The 16,299-nt window shown below is 35.3% G+C and overlaps 1 long non-coding RNA gene across 2 annotated transcripts in view; it reads right to left on the bottom strand.

Moving 5' to 3' along the window:
• LOC119625633 (uncharacterized) overlaps nt 1–13,929 on the bottom strand; it is a 44,463-nt gene extending 30,534 nt beyond the window's left edge. The window contains exons 1-3 of one of the 2 annotated variants that reach the window (XR_012089874.1): nt 13,021–13,929; nt 10,900–11,144; nt 10,703–10,775 (exon numbers count right to left, since the gene is read on the bottom strand). This is a non-coding gene — a long non-coding RNA (uncharacterized lncRNA). Of the gene's footprint in view, nt 1–10,702; nt 11,145–13,020 lie in introns of both variants that reach the window. The other variant, XR_012089873.1, reaches the window with a different exon arrangement.
• Nucleotides 13,930–16,299: the final 2,370 nt, after the last annotated feature.

The raw sequence follows: 16,299 nt of genomic DNA, 5'->3' as shown, positions 1-16,299 counted from the left end.
CAGCAGGCAAGACTGAGCCCTGGACATCTGCTCAGGCAACATGGTTCAGACAGTAGATGTAGTAGCAGGTACCCCAACAGCCTCAGCTGGACAGTTTCCCTAGGCTGCAACAGGGACAGCAGCTGATGACTTTGGGATCCTGGATCCCTGTAGCATCAGCAAGAGCGCTAACTCCCTGCTTCCTGTAAAGCAGCTGCAGTGGGGTTCCGGCAGCATCAGGGGCACAATGACTGTGGACTCTGGGTAGCAGTATCTGCCTTTCTGCTTCTCCTGCACTAGTATAGTGGTGACTTCTGGAAGTTACTAATCTCTAGGTAACAGATCTTGCCTCTTTTGCTCCTCCAGCCCTTCCAACATGTTTGCAGCCAGTTTTCTGTCCTACATTCATTCTGTCTGCTGATTCTGATTGCCTGAGGGGACACTGACAGTGTTGGCTATGCCTGCAGAATACAGATGACAGATGTGTTGAAAAATCAGAGAAGCTATGATAGTTAAAGAACTATAATGCCAGCAGAAATTGATCTGTCATGCTAAAAACAAACAAACAAAAACATTACAAATGTGTCTGCATGTCTTTAGACAGAAGGCTAGAAATGATTTGCTCTGGTTACGATTGCAGATAATTTTTACTAGGTGAGAACTTCACAAATGCTAGAACTAGCTTACGTAAGCTCAAATCCCAGCTCTCCCAACTTCTATTCATGTAGCATTGGGCAGATTTCTTAATCACTCTCTGCCTCTTTTTCTCTAAATGCAAAGTGGTTGAAATGGTATCTCAAAAAGTTATGGAAAAAAGGTGAGTCAATAAATTTTTAAAAATGGAGAAGAGAGACTGGCTCATGGTGCTCTACAAGTGGTTTTCTAAAATGTTTTTCTTTACCCAGATCTTTACTGGTTAAAAAAAAAAAAAAGAATGAGGCTAATAATTTTTTTACCAATAAATAAATAAAATGTTTGTATTTTCTAATTTTAATAAAGGATATATATTATTACTGACCAGAAAAATGTCATATATAAAAAGAGAAACATGGCATTTCATAAAAAATAAATATAAATTATCTTTAAATTATTGCCAAATTTGTGATTTCTACGGTATTACAGGGTTGCAAAACCTCTTGGAAGATAAACTAGGCTCCTCTAACTTTTAGCAAGTCTATTCCTCTACTTTCTTCATATCAATAGCCAACAATCTGTCACGAAAATATTCATCTGGCTTCACCTAAGTCCTTCTGAATATGCCTTTTCCCCTCTCACACAGTTGTCAAATTGTATTTAGAACATTCAATCAACATCTTACATGTAACAATATTCTCTGTATTTAAACATTATGTTGTGCCTTTTCCTATTTACTGCCAGGTGAAATAGATTTTTCTATAGTTATTCACAAAAATCTCAAAGTAAAAATGAAATGAACTGATAAACTCATGAATTAATGTGCTAGGAAGAATACTTGTTTCGAATTGTAGGGGCTGCAATAGAGGGTAGAGCAGCTTTCCTGATTGATAAATGTACAGCTTGGCCCCTTCTTTGGGATCTTCCTTTCTGCAGAGAGTTTGTTTTACGTGTTCTCTCTCCTGAGGGACAGTGGAGGCCTATGGGTAAGCTGGCTTCATTCAGGAAAGACATGTTCACAGACTTGTTCAAGTGGATTTTTCAGCAGTAAACCCTTTATTTTGATTTCTGTGTTTTATTCCTGCATCTGTTACTCTCAATTTGTCCTAAAATCAGGTGGGGAAGAAAAGATAAATAGTGAAAAGATGAACAGTGATCCCCTCAAACTACAGCATGTTAACCCAGGCATATTATTTTAACTGACACTTAAACCAGGGGCTCTTACCTGGGGTCCACAAATGCATGCATAAACATGGATGGAAAAAGTAAATCACATCTTTATTTTTTCTAAACTACTTCTTCTTCTTTTTTTTTTTTTTTTTTTTTTTTTTTGAGACAGAGTCTCACTCTGTTGCCCAGGCTGGAGTGCAGTGGCCCAATCTTGGCTCACTGCAACCTCTGCCTCCCGGGTTCAAGTGATTCTCCTGCCTCAGCCTGCCAAGTAGGTGGGATTCCAGGCACGCGGCACCATGCCTGGCTAATTTTTGTATTTTCTTTCTTTTTTTTTTGAGACGGAGTCTTGCTCTGTCGCCCAGGCTGGAGTGCAGTGGCGCGATCTCAGCTCACTGCAAGCTCCACCTCCCGGGTTCATGCCATTCTCCTGCCTCAGCCTCCCAATTAGCTGGGACTACAGGCACCTGCCACCATGCCCGGCTAATTTTTTGTATTTTTTTAGTAGAGACCAGGTGTCAATTTTTGTATTTTCAGTAGAGACAGGGTTTCACCATGTTGACCAGGCTCGTCTCAAACTCCTGACCTCAAGTGATTCGCCTGCAGAAGCCTCCCAAAGCCATGCCCGGCCTATTTTCGTTAAACTTCTAACTGACATTTAGTCTTTCCTTTCATTATGAATGTAGACAGCAAATCACCATTGTAGGAGCAGAACAAGTCACTTTGTCACCAATAGTAACCACAGATAGTTTAATCTCTTATTACTGTTATTGGAGATATCTCCAAATATCATTTACTTTCATCACTACTTTGAAATTATCATCTTTACTAGACTTGCCATTAAATTGCACATGACTGCAGCCTTCCTGTCTTAGATTCCTGTGTGAGATAGCTGGCCAGCCATCTGAAACTGCCTTTTATTGGTGCTTAACCTCCCCGAAGTCACTTATTCTCAATTAGTGACCCAGACATCTACACTACCTTCCAGTAAGTGAGTTACTTTCATCATTAGAGTTTTGTAAGACTGGACTGCTTTCAAATGAGAACTCTTAACTCTCAATAAGAACATGCAACCTCATGTAACTCAAATAAGTGCAGGAGCTGCATGCCGACATGGCAAGTTCAAAAGCATCTGACAGTTTTCAGATCACTGCTGAAGTGTGAAGCAGCTTCCTATTATTGCTAACAGATACCTTTCACACAGTGTTGTAAGATCTTCAGTAGAATTCTTTTGTTTTTCTCTTGTGATCCCTTTTTGTACACTAGCTGTATTAAGAAGAAAAGCATGCATAATCAATGTGCCATATCGGTGGTACATTATTGCATTATTTTTCTATGAAAATACCACACATTTTAAAAATAAACTTCAAGAAAACCATCTACAGCCCCAGAAATGAGAACTATTATTTCTAAGAAGACACAGAAAGCCACATGACTCTAATGGTAGAGAGAGTGCTAAGCCAAGATACAAAATTCTGTCAATTTCCTTGAAAAAAGAGAGCTCTACAAAGACCTGGAAACTATTCAGAATGTTTTCTAAAGTGACTTCAATGTTGATGGTATCACAGTTAAAGCATCGTTGTGATGCTGTAGCACTCTTAAGCTCCACTAGCTCTGTCTTCTTCTAGAGCTGTACCTCATCCAGTGGCATGATCTAAATAGCACCTATATATTTTTATCTCAGTGTGATGGTTCCCTTCAGCATGACAAGATTTCACAGCCAATGAAGCTTGGTTTTGAAAGCCTCTATAAAATTAGCCTGCACTATGAATCTCTGAGAAATTGATGACAGCTCCTAAATGTATTTCTCTAGTCCTGACTCCTCTTATAAGCAATGTAGTCAAATACCCAGCTGAGTTCTCTGATTACAATCTTCACATGAAAATATCAGATATTTTGAAACCAACAAAAGCTTTTGTCTCCCAAATACACTCCCCCGCAGTCTTTGCCCAACTTATAAATGCATGTTCATCTACCCAGTTGCTTAAATCAGAATGGTGGGAGTTATTTTTTCTTGAGTCTGCTTTTTCCCTCACTGCCTTTCCAGATGCACATTTCCAAAGCATTATCAAGTTCTACTGTTTCTACTTCCAAAACATAGTGCAAATCTGTCCACATGATTGCATCTCCACTGCCATCACACTGACCCAAACTATAGTCATTCTTGACTGACTCTGACATATTCATTAATTCGCTTATCACACACTCACTCATACAGTTCCTATATACGCCAAGCACAACTTTCTCCTAGCTGTTCTGCATCCTCTTGCCCTATTATCCAGCCTGTACCCAGCAGCCCCACAGATCATTATCAATACACAAATCACGACGTTGCTCTGCTTAGAACTCTCCAGTGGCTTTCGTTGAACTTCTTACCATGTCCTACAAAGCTTAGCCCTGCCTACTTTGTTTCTATCAACAAGAAGCCACCTTCAAAGAACTAGGCCCTCATCCTATGCTCCTTCATTCACTGTGGTCCAGTCATAATGGCCTTACTTCTATTGCTTAAGCAAGCTAAGAATTCCCACCTCCTAGCCTCTGCGCTCTCTGCGTGCTCTGCTTAGGAGGACCTTTACATTTCTGGCCTCTTCTAAGCATTCAGATTTCAGTGACAATGTTCCCTCCTAGCATAATAAGTCACTCTCTCTCCAAAATCCAGCCATCTTCATCCCGAGTCTATCATTTTAATGGTGTTATTTCCTTCCCAATGATCAGCCCTATATAAAACTGTCTTATTTGTTTACTTGTTCAATTATCTGCCTCCCACACCACAGTAGCAATTCCATGAAAGCTGGGATATTTTCTGACTCACATAAAGAACACTATCTAGATCACGTATCCAATGAGTCAGTAAATAGCACTCAAACATTAAGAAGGCCAAAAAAGTTTTAATAGCAAACATACGAAGACATATATTTCAATATGAAAAAGTTACCTCTATATATATATAGAATATATCCATTTCCTAAACCAAAAGGTGTTATTAAAGAACTATAAAATATTTTTAATTGAGTATTTTTAAAGCACACCGTTTAAGATACTATAATCAATCTATTTGTTTCTTAGTTCTCTGTTGCTAAGTAATAATCACTTAGTTCTCTATTGCTAAGTAATAATCACCCTAAAATGTAGTGGCTTAAAACAACAAGCATTTGCTATTGAGGGTTAAGAATCTGAAAGGGGCACCGCTAGGTGGCTTTGTCTCAGGGTCTCTTGTGAGATGGCCATCATCTGAAGCGACCACAGAGTCAGCTTCCAAGCTCCTGTTGGCAGGAGGCTCTGGTTTTGTAGGATGTGGACCTTTCCATAGAGCCGCTCACATAACATGGTAGCTGACTTCCCCAGAGCAAAGAATCAGAGAGAGAGCACCCCAGTAACTGTAACCTTTTATAACCTCAGAAGCAACAACCCTCACTTCTGCCACTTCCTATTGGTCACAGAAACTGACCCTGGTAGAGAGTGGAAGAGGAACTACACAAGGCGGTGAAGGAGGTGGGGATCATTGTGAGCCGTCTTAGAGACTGTTCATCACAATTTGGAATATGAAGACCACTGTCATGCTTATTGCCAAATTTTTTTCCTGAGTCAGTAACTCATGCAGCTGAGAGTAACAGAAACCCAGCAAATGGTCATTTAAACAAGGAAGAGGTGTGTATATTTTATGCCATAAGAAGTCCCGATTAGGAGGTTCACAGTTAGAACAGTAGGTCAAGAGCACCTTCAAAGACTCTTTTGGCTTCTCAGCTCCACCACCTGAGGTGAATGAAGCAGCACTTCCAGAGCATACTAGAAAGAGACCATGTGGTATCAGTGACTTTCTCTTTACATCTCATTGGCCAGAACCTTGTCAAGCAAATTTCATCTGTAAGGCAAACTGGGGAACTTTTAGATATTCCAACCTCTATAATAGATGAAAGCAGGGAAAAACAAGGAAAACAGGTGTTGACTGAGGGCACAGTATGTGCCACATTTCCTAAGTTCAGCTTTTGAACACCACATTTTTGGGAAGGTGGATCATAATAAAATCATTTATTGGAGCTGCACTGTAACACAAGAGAAGTACAGGGCCTTGTACATAGCAGGTCCTTATTATTTCTTGAATGAATATATTATATACTAGTGTTTAATATATCTTATAAGCATTAGCCTTATACAAGCATTTCCTAAAATGACTTTGTATTCTATTTGTATTAATTGGGAAAAACAGATTTTCCACTACTATAAAATGAAAATAGTAAAAAGCACAATAATTTTACCTGCTTTACTTTTTCTTAATTTCTAGATTTGTGTTCCAGGTTTTGATCTATGCAGGAAAGACTGAGCCCATTTACACTTCAGCTTTGTGTTCCTCTGCTTCCCGCTGTGCCCCCCCAAACCCTCTCCTCCTATCCTACAGCCCTGCTTCACACACAAATTCTTCTTCTATCATTGTTCTTCTTGGTTCAGAATTTTCTTTTTTAAAACAAGATAAAAAATACAAAGTGATAGGGCAAGTTGATTACATATATTCTCTTCAGAAAAATAAATTGATGTTATAAGAAACTGACAGGGACAACTCAAAACACAAATTGCATTCTGAAAATACCAGGAAATGCCAACATAGCATTTTTGTACTAAAAAAAAAAAAAGCTTCAACTTTTATGCCAAAATAGACTTTAAAATTGAAGCTGTTAAAAATACACACTTAATTTAGTAGGTTTTAATTCACAGGGTTTTTCATGGGTGGAGTTGCTAAGTGGTGAGTTGATTTTTGCCACAGAGGAGAAGACTGCCTCCATAAAAGTCAGACTTTTACTAAGAATAGACTTGTGGGCTGCAGGATAATTAAAAAGTGCTTGGCATAATTGAAGTTCTGGTGAGGAAATGATTAAAGTCATGGCTTGCATGCTGGGTGTATACAAACTACTTTAAGACTTGGATATTGGAATGTGTAGCCTTCAAAGGATTATATTAAGATGAATAACACTTAAAATACCACTGATAAACTGTATTTTTCATTTTTAAATAGAACTAGGATCACTAAAATTACATATTGAAATTATATATTGATTCGACATGAATAGTGAAACTTGCTGTATCTATTAGAAATATAGAAAAGCATGTTTTTGGAAGTGTAGCTTATGTTGTTACTCAAAACAAAGTTTACTTGGCCATCTTAGCAACAATAAGACAATCTTAGTGTTGCTAAAATTAAGAGGTTCAAACATTTTCAATATTATTCAGTATCTCTAGGTTTGTGAGTTATCAAAAATGTAAAGGTATTGATACTTAGTTTTTGTTACTTGTAAGAGAACTAGATACTGTTTCTCCCCTGGGCTAAATTATTTAAAGTTAAAGAATTAGGCTTTCTGTAAAGGTTAAGTAGTAAGATCAAGCAACAATGAATATGCTTAATTTGGAGAATGGGATCTGGGATGAGAAGCAGCTGAAGTAATATTTTCACATCATATTCTTTGGTATTGTTTGAATTTATTTTAAAATTGAAAATTACTATTTTGTAATTAAATTATTAATGATAAACTGAAGTTGAAAACTTTGTAAGATCAAAATCACTGAAGAAACAAAATTATAAAGCAAGAAAAATAATTGCCTTTATTGAAACTTGAAAAGTAGCCTCATATGTGATATAAATAAACAAGTTTCAAAACAGTAAGATTCAATCCTAAGATTTTATTAAGCCCAAATTGAAAAACTTTTAGAAGACTCCATATTATTTTTTTGTTGTAGTTTTTTTACAAAAAAAAAAAATCTATCCTAGTAAATCAGGAAACCCCAAATCCCTCTTCATTAAATACCAATGACTCAAGAATGGAAGGAAAACTGCCTTCTTTAGCTCTTTCGTAGTAATTCTGAAGTAACATTAACATGCTTTTTTTTTTTTTTTTTTTTAATTATACTTTAAGTTCTAGGGTACATGTGCATAACGTGCAGGTTTGTTACATATGTATACTTGTGCCATGTTGCTGTGCTGCACCCATCGTGTCCTTTGTAGGGACATGGATGCAGCTGGAAACCATCATTCTTAGCAAACTATCACAAGAACAGAAAACCAAACACCGCATGGTCTCACTCATAGGTGGGAACTGAACAATGAGATCACTTGGACTCGGGAAGGGGAACATCACACACCAGGGCCTATCATGGGGAGGGGGGAGCAGGGCGGGACTGCATTGGGAGTTATACTTGATGTAAATGACGAGTTGATGGGTGCTGATGAGTTGATTAACATGCTTTTTTAACAGTCAGAGTTCCCAGTATAAATGTGTACCCCTTCTTACAATTTACAGGGGATATTTTAATTTGTCAATAAAATAAATTTACAATAAATAACATAAATTTCAAATTTGGCTAATACTTTCTATAATCCCTTAAATGATTTAGGGTTTGTTTAGAATTTTTTGTATGATTAACTTAGAGCCTCATCTAATCTCAAAGCTATTATGATTATTAGAAACTAATTTATGCACTTGTTTAGAGCTGTAAAGGTTGACCATGTTCTGAGTCTGTCCTAAATATGATTTTAAAATGTGATAAATATTTACATCATTATGTAAATAATATAGACACTGGAAATGAAATAAATTTAACACATGAGCAACAATGCAGTAACAAAGAACACAGAAAAATTCTGTGACTTGTTAAATCAAACATCATATTCCTTCCCCAACAAACACACACAAATACATTGGAAAATAATTAGACAAACCCATAAGTTAAAATCAGACCAAAAATATAAGCAAAATAATAATTTTCTTTTTCCTAAGAAAAAAAAATAAAAGGAATCTGAAATAAAATTGGTCTCCCTCAACCCCACTTTTTCCCCTTGTATTTTCGTTGTTGGCCTTAACTGGTACCTGATCAGCAATCTGTGCATCCCTCCTAACAAAAGCCAGTGAGTCACCAAGTCATGTGGATTTCATGGTATCAAATTTCATGACTTTATCCCGTTTTTGCTATTCCTACCACTGCTACCCTCATTATTGTTTACTAAATTATGACACAGTCTCCTATTGGGTCTCCCAGCCTCCAGTGCTCCTTCTCTCTCTTCACCCATTCTTATCCTCCCTGACAACATAGTGATATTTCATCGTCATCAGAGTTATCTACATACATGAAAATTTGACCACTTATGTCCCTGTTTGGACAGAATTCTAGAAAATATGTCATCAGGCACATTTTCTCTTTCAAAAATTCTACTTGACAAGGAGAGAATAGACAGAGATTAAAATATCTGTATCTTAAGTCAGATGACTTAATGACATTGATCCAGTGAAGATACTGTTTAAAGGGATCTGTGGGGTAAAAAAGGATCCAGGGAAACCCAGCAAAAACAGTTAGGCTACCCACAAAAGAAAAAGAATTTGAAGGCCTCAGACATTTCTTCTGTGGGTGTCAGAAGACAGGAAGCAACATCTACAGAGATTTGGAGGAAATAGTTGTAACCCCAAGATTTTCTTCCCACTAAAGTTTCTGCTCAGGTTTCCATCTGTAAATGAAGGCAAGAAAGAAATCCTGATTATGAGAACCCTAAATATATGCCAAATACGGATAATTACTGAATAAAATGTTTAAAGCATATCCTAGAAAAATTAAAGGTAAAACAAAAATAACAATTGAGTGTTGATACCATAAAGAACATGAAATCAGCTAACAATATAATTATAAATTTAAATGATTATTTTATACATGGTTACAACCTTAATTTTTATTATTATCCTTTTTAATAATAATTTAGCACATTCATAGGGTATATAGTGATATTTCCATATACATAATGTATAGTGATCAGATCAGGGTAATTAGCATATTGATCATCTCAAACACTGATCATTTGTGTTGGGAACATTCAATATCTTTTAACCATTTGAAAGTATATATTAATATTTATTTTTATAAAAATAATAAATGAGAATTTATAATCTCAGACTGGGAAGAAAAGATGGGACAACTATCAAATTCCTTATCTCCAGGAGAAAGTACTGAAACTAAATAACAAAGAACAATAGAAACAATGAAAATGGCATAATTTATCATGCAAATATGAAGAAAAAATATGTAGAGGTTGCAAAAGTATGTAGAATAAAAATATTAGATGTATGAAGAAAAATGGGCAGAAACACACTTTCTGTAGGAGACTTTACAGTATTGATCTATAATAGGTAAAATAGACACAATAAAGAAGATGTAGAAAATTAATAATGGAGTAGAGAAAGATACTTAATAAATTCCCAACAGCAGAAATTATGAAGATCATATTTTTACTACACAATAGTTTACCCTTATCCTAAAGGGATACATTTTAAGACCCCCAGTGAATGCCCAAAACTGAGGACAGTACCAAACCTTATATATACTGTATTAGTCTGTTCTCACATTGCTATAAATACCCGAGACTGGGTCAAGAAAAGAGGTTTAATTGGCTTATGGTTCCACAGGCTGTGCAAGAAGCATGGCAGCATCTGCTTCCTGGGAGGCTTCGAGGAGCTTTTACTCCTGGCAGAAGGCAAAGCAGGAGCAGGCATCTTATATGACAGGAGCAGGACCAGGTTGGGGGAGGTGCCACACACTTTTCAATGACGAGATCTCACGAGAACTAGCCTGCTATCACAGAACTAGCACCGAGAGGGATAGTGTTAAACTATTCATGAGAAACAGCCCCATGAACCAATCACCTCCCACCAAGCTCCATCTCCAGCACTGGGAATTACAATTTGACATGAGATTTGGGTGGGGACACAGATTCAAACCATATAATATATTATGCTTTTCCAATGCATACATAACTATGATAAAGTTTAATTTACAAATTACAGATAGTAAGTGACTAACAACAATAAAACAAAACAATTATATCAATATACTGTAATAAAAGTTACATGAATGCTATCTCTTTAAAAATATCTTATTGTACTGTACTCACCTGTTTTCTGACCATGGTTGACCATGAGTAACTGGAACCACAGAAAATGAAACCACAGATGAGGGGAGGATTGCTGTGATTTAAAAAAAATAAACAATAACTTTAAAAACATAAATGTGAAATAAGAAAAATAAGAACAAACCAAAACCTCAAAAAACTGCAAACCACATACACACATCTGCAACACACATACTCACCCTTAAGGGAAGTAGCCAAAAGCCGTATGTCAGATTCATGAACACTTGTCAGATTCATGAACAGTATTTATTAAAAAATAAATTACTACAGTGAATTAAAGTAGATGAAAAAACACGGATATATTTGTATATTCCATGTTCTGCAAGAATACACTAAAATTAAAACAAAACATTTTGTCGCTTCTGGAGGCTGCTCACTCATTATTCTGGAAATTGAATCAAATATTCATCTTTTCCCTTGAAACCTGTATGTGAGGATAAGCACAGTTGATGAAGGAAGGTTCTTTATAGAAAAATCACAGTGAATAAATGCAGAAGAATGACAAAATTAGAAAAATCACCATTTTGATTCCTTAATAAAATAATGGATCTTGGCAATGATTATTGATGGCTGCTTAAAATCATTAGGTTAAAAAGTTGATCAATTTTTGTAATGAATGAATCAGTCTGACATCACGTGAAATCACTGACCCATTTTCACATTAATAAAAGTGCAACAATCAGACATTACCATGCTCTGAGCATGATACAATTGAAAGTATACAGCATCACCTATGAAGAATACTTGCCAAAAACATTTTAGACCTGAATTCATTTACGATGTTGCACCTACCTACTGGTTTACAAGAAATAAAGGAGATGGAGAAACATCTTAAAATGTCATGAGACAAATACAGATTGTGGGAAATTTTACAGGGCAAATGATCAAATTTATCCATAAATAAATGTCATGACAATACAGGAGGGGGCTGTAGAGATTACAAGAAACATATCCACCAAATGCAATATGTGGATTTCATTTGGATCCCAATATGAACAAGTCATTTATAAAGACATTTTAAACATTATTGACACTTAACAGTGATACAATATTAACAATATTGGTAATTACAGTCTTAGATTGCTTATTCAGAAAAGGCCAAAGAATCGATTGGAAAACTGACAAAATTGTTTAGTAATGTGACTAAATACTAGATAAGACTTTTGCATTCATATATACTATTAACTACTAGAGGTTAACAATTCTTAATATCTACACAAAAATCCAAAATACTTTGAAATAATTTTACCAAGAAATGTGGGTAAGTGGTTTGAAGAAAACTACAGAATTTATAGAATTTATATATGATAATTAGAAATACTTAACATAAACTGTCTTTATACTCTCTTTCCCAATTGTCTCAAAAATCATTACACATTAAGAATGCTTTTACCCATTTTGTAATATACCTTGTTCATTACCTTCTTAACAATCTGTTCATGAATAACATAGTATAGGCAACTTAATTACTAGTTTATTTTAGTAAAAATGTCTCTCTTTACTTAGGAATCCCAAAATCAGATACTGAAGTATGTGGTTACAGAACTGTCTCATTATAAGAAGTTGGAGAATAACAATTGGATAATTTTTTCTTTAATGATTTGGGGTTGTTAATTCATTTCTGACTGTTCAGAATTAGGAAGTTGTAGCCTCATAAAGTTTTATTATGGGGGTCATAGCCTTTACCATTCCCTATGGCCTCATGTCGTTAAACAACATTCTGCTTGGCTGATGCTTGCTACTAACATTCCTATGCAAAGCTCATCATCTCTAAGGCTCCCATCACCAGTAGCAATTGGATGACTATAAACCAGCCTAGGGAATCTTGTTCTGTCTGTTTCTGTTACCTCAGTTTGAGCATTTATGTAATTATATTGTCCAGCTATAATCTAATCCTAGTAAGAATTAATGCTGTGATCATAGACCATTGTTCTCTCTAAATATTTATGCTAGATAAAAGGATATCACAATGAATCAATTAAACTTTTATGTGTGAATATATTATGATAATCTTCTAAATCATCCCTCGAGTTAGTATCTAGTTAGGTATCACAGTAAACCCATCAATTAATTATCTGTTCAACATTTTATAAATAAGTTTAAATAAAACATGTTTGTAAACTAGACATAAGTTCACATTTTGTATAAGTCAAGAGATTTTTCTGAGACCTGTATAGAGAATTTGCCCTCATCAACTGTAAAGAACTAAGAAGGTTATATACAGAATTAGGATAAAAATTTTAATAACTTTAAAATAAGCATAAATTCAACTATTATATACCACTTTATGAAATGCTTACCTATCATTTTACTTCAGCCATATTCCCATTGCAAATGAAAACTTTTATCTCAGCTATTTCAAAGCCAAATTATACTGCATTTCATATAATGGAAATCATGTGTCCCTCTGGATGAGGAAAATACATACTACATGGAAAAAGAACAGAAGACAGAAGTGGAGGCAGGGAACAGACTAACAAGACACCAATTATTGCTTCCATGCAACAAGTTGTGAATAGTCGCGATGCACCAACAGACCCAGATTGAGAAAGAACATAAGAAATCTAGCTCATGTACATATCTTAGATCCAAAGGCATCCAGAGGAAGTACCAGTTCTCCCACCGGGGACATGAGATGTTCACAGGATCTTTTGTAAAAGAAAGGCTAGAACAAAAGAAGGCTGGGAATGGATTTCTTAAGGCATAAATTGATTACAAATGTAGACAGATACTAATCTCAACTCATAAATTGGAGTAGCCTGGACAATATCTATGTTGACTAGAGCCTTGGGTCAGAATTTCTAGCCATAAGCAACTACCTCTTTTTACCATAGTTGGACATAACACATATTATTTTCTAGTGTGTCACAGTTTTCAAAAGGTATAGAAGCACTATTGCCAGGAAACGAGTTATTAGTCAACTTTTCATGTTCAGTATCAAGTACTGCATCTGGTACATCCTTACAAGTGGGAATGTGCTTTGAAAGCTTTGTGAAGAGTTCTGAAATCATAAATCTTTAATATTTTGCTTATATCAATATTTTGTACATAATTTAGAAATGCTGTGGTTTTATATCTCATTAATATTTAGTTGATGATATTTAAAGTAATACCTGAAGCTGATGTTTATTCCCCTATACATGTATTTATTCAATTATCCATTTGTATTAAAATTATCTTAGGTTGTTAAAAATCAACAGTTAGGTCCCAGTTCGTGTAAAATGAATTCTGGATATGAGTCTTTGCTGGAGAAATATATATATACACACACACATATATATGCATATAAATATATATATCTCCAATATTTTTATATAATATTTTTCTATCCCTCTTTGGGTTACCTTTTCACTTTCTCAATTGTGACTTTTGATAAACAGAAGTTCTCAATTTTAATTGCTAATCACAAAAGAAACACAATTTATCCAATTATAAATTTGGATTTATAATTTATAAAATTTATAAAATTTATAAATCCAATTTGTCCAATCCTCTATGTTCTTTAAGAAGTCTTTACCTACTCTAAGCTATTGAAGATAGTCCTCTAAATTTTCTTCTAAAAACTTTGATTTACCTTCATATTATGTTCAATCATTCATCTTGAATAGATTCTATGTATGGCTTGAACTAGAAATTAAGATTGTTTTCCATGTGTATATTTAACTGGTCTGGCACCATTTATTGAAACTACAATTCATTCCCAATATAGTACAGTGTCATCTTTGTCATAAATCAGATAAATCAGACATCATAAACCAAATGGGTGGGTTTTGCCTCAAACTCTTTATTCTGTTTCATTGTTCTATTTGCCTTTGCTCCATTACTACTCTGTTGTAATAACTGTAGCTTCATAAGTTTTGATGTCTTGTAGTGTAAGTCCTTAAGCTTTGTTTTTCAAGATTGCTTTAACCATTCTTGGCCCTTTTTATATAAACGTAAATTTTAGAATCAGGTTGTCAATGTCCATCTAAGGAAATGAAACAAGCTTTTGACTGGGATTGTAATGAATTTATAGATCTACAGGTCTAAAAATTTGGGAAAGTTGACTAAGATCTTTACCATTCATGGATATATATCCTTCAATTTTTTAGATTAGAAAAATTTCAGTAATGTTTTGTAGTTTTCAGTGTAAATGCCTTGCAGATATTTTGCTTGTCCTCAGTGTTTGATGCAATATTACTTAAAGGTGGACTATTTTTTTTTCATGCTAGTATCAATGGTATTTTTAAAATTTCATTTTCTATATGTTTATTTCTACAATACAGAAATAGTGTGATTTTTGGTATACTGACCTATTCATATATATTAATAAATTCACATTATTCTAGGAGTTTATAAATTCTTTTGGATTTTCTATGTACACAATAATGTCATTTGCAAATAATGACATCTTATTTCTTCTTTTCAATTCTTATGCCTTTCATTTCTTTTTCTTCCTTATTGCACTGGATAGGACCTTCCACACAATTTTGAATATAAATATGTGAGAGCAGATATTATTGTCTTATTTGTAATCTCAGGCAGACCTTTCAATAATTTGCCATTAAGTATGATGTTTGCTGTAAGTTTTTTGCAGACATTCCAACGTCTATTTCTAGTTTACTAAGAGTTTTCATTATGAATGGATGCTGAATTTTGTTAAATACTATTTAGTATACCAATCAAAATGAGTATGTTATTTTTCTCTCTTTCTGGAGAATAAAGCAAATTAAATTAATTCAATTTTAAATATTAAACCACATTTGCATTTCTGAAATAAATTGCCATTTGATGATCATATATTCTCCTTTTTGCATACTGCTGAATCTAATTTGCTAATATTCTGGTTAGGATTTTTGCGTCTACATTCATGTGTGATACTGGACTGTATTTTTCTTTAAAATGTCCTTGCTGTGTTTTAGTTATTGAAATTATGTTGACTTCATTAAAAAAAAAATTGAGAAGTATTTCCTCCTCTATTCTTTGGAAGCTTTGGTTTATGTTACTTCTTACTTAATAATTTGAGAAAAGTCAGCAGTGAAGCCTAAGATTTTAGAATGTATGTGTCTGTGGTCATATTGGGGGGTCTTGTAAGATTCTCCCTGGGGCCTGAAAGCTTAGGGAGATGAATAACTCCTTCCTTCTCAGGCCCAGTCTCAAGGTGCAAGGCCACTTGTATCAACAGTGGGCGTCAGCAAGATAGCAGAAGCAGGAAGACAGCCTGCCAGAAGACACCTACCCTGGCCAGAAGACAGGTACCCCTGAAGATTGAGAAAGAGGACATCTGGGTACAACATAGCAGTTATGTCAGACTAGGACACTTCCTGTTTACAGGAAACTATAAAACCTTTGCCCCGTCCTCATTTGGGGCTGACGCCACTGTAGGCCTCAGCCCACCTGCACCCAGGTGCTCATTAAAACAGCATGTTATTCCACACTGCCTCCTGTCTGTTGGTGTGCTCTTAGGATTCGAACCGATACAAGAACCTTACATCTATCTGGTGCCGAAACCAGGGAGGGGCTCCAGTCCGTGTCCCTCAAGGACTTACCCCTCCACCCCGGAGAGCAAACCACAGCAACTGGACAAAGGAAGTTCCTCA

This window comes from Chlorocebus sabaeus, chromosome 20 (genome assembly GCF_047675955.1).
Source record: "Chlorocebus sabaeus isolate Y175 chromosome 20, mChlSab1.0.hap1, whole genome shotgun sequence".
NCBI lineage: Eukaryota > Metazoa > Chordata > Mammalia > Primates > Cercopithecidae > Chlorocebus > Chlorocebus sabaeus.
The sequence above is the reverse complement of the archived record's forward strand: the minus strand, read 5'-3'. Positions and strand labels throughout refer to the sequence as shown.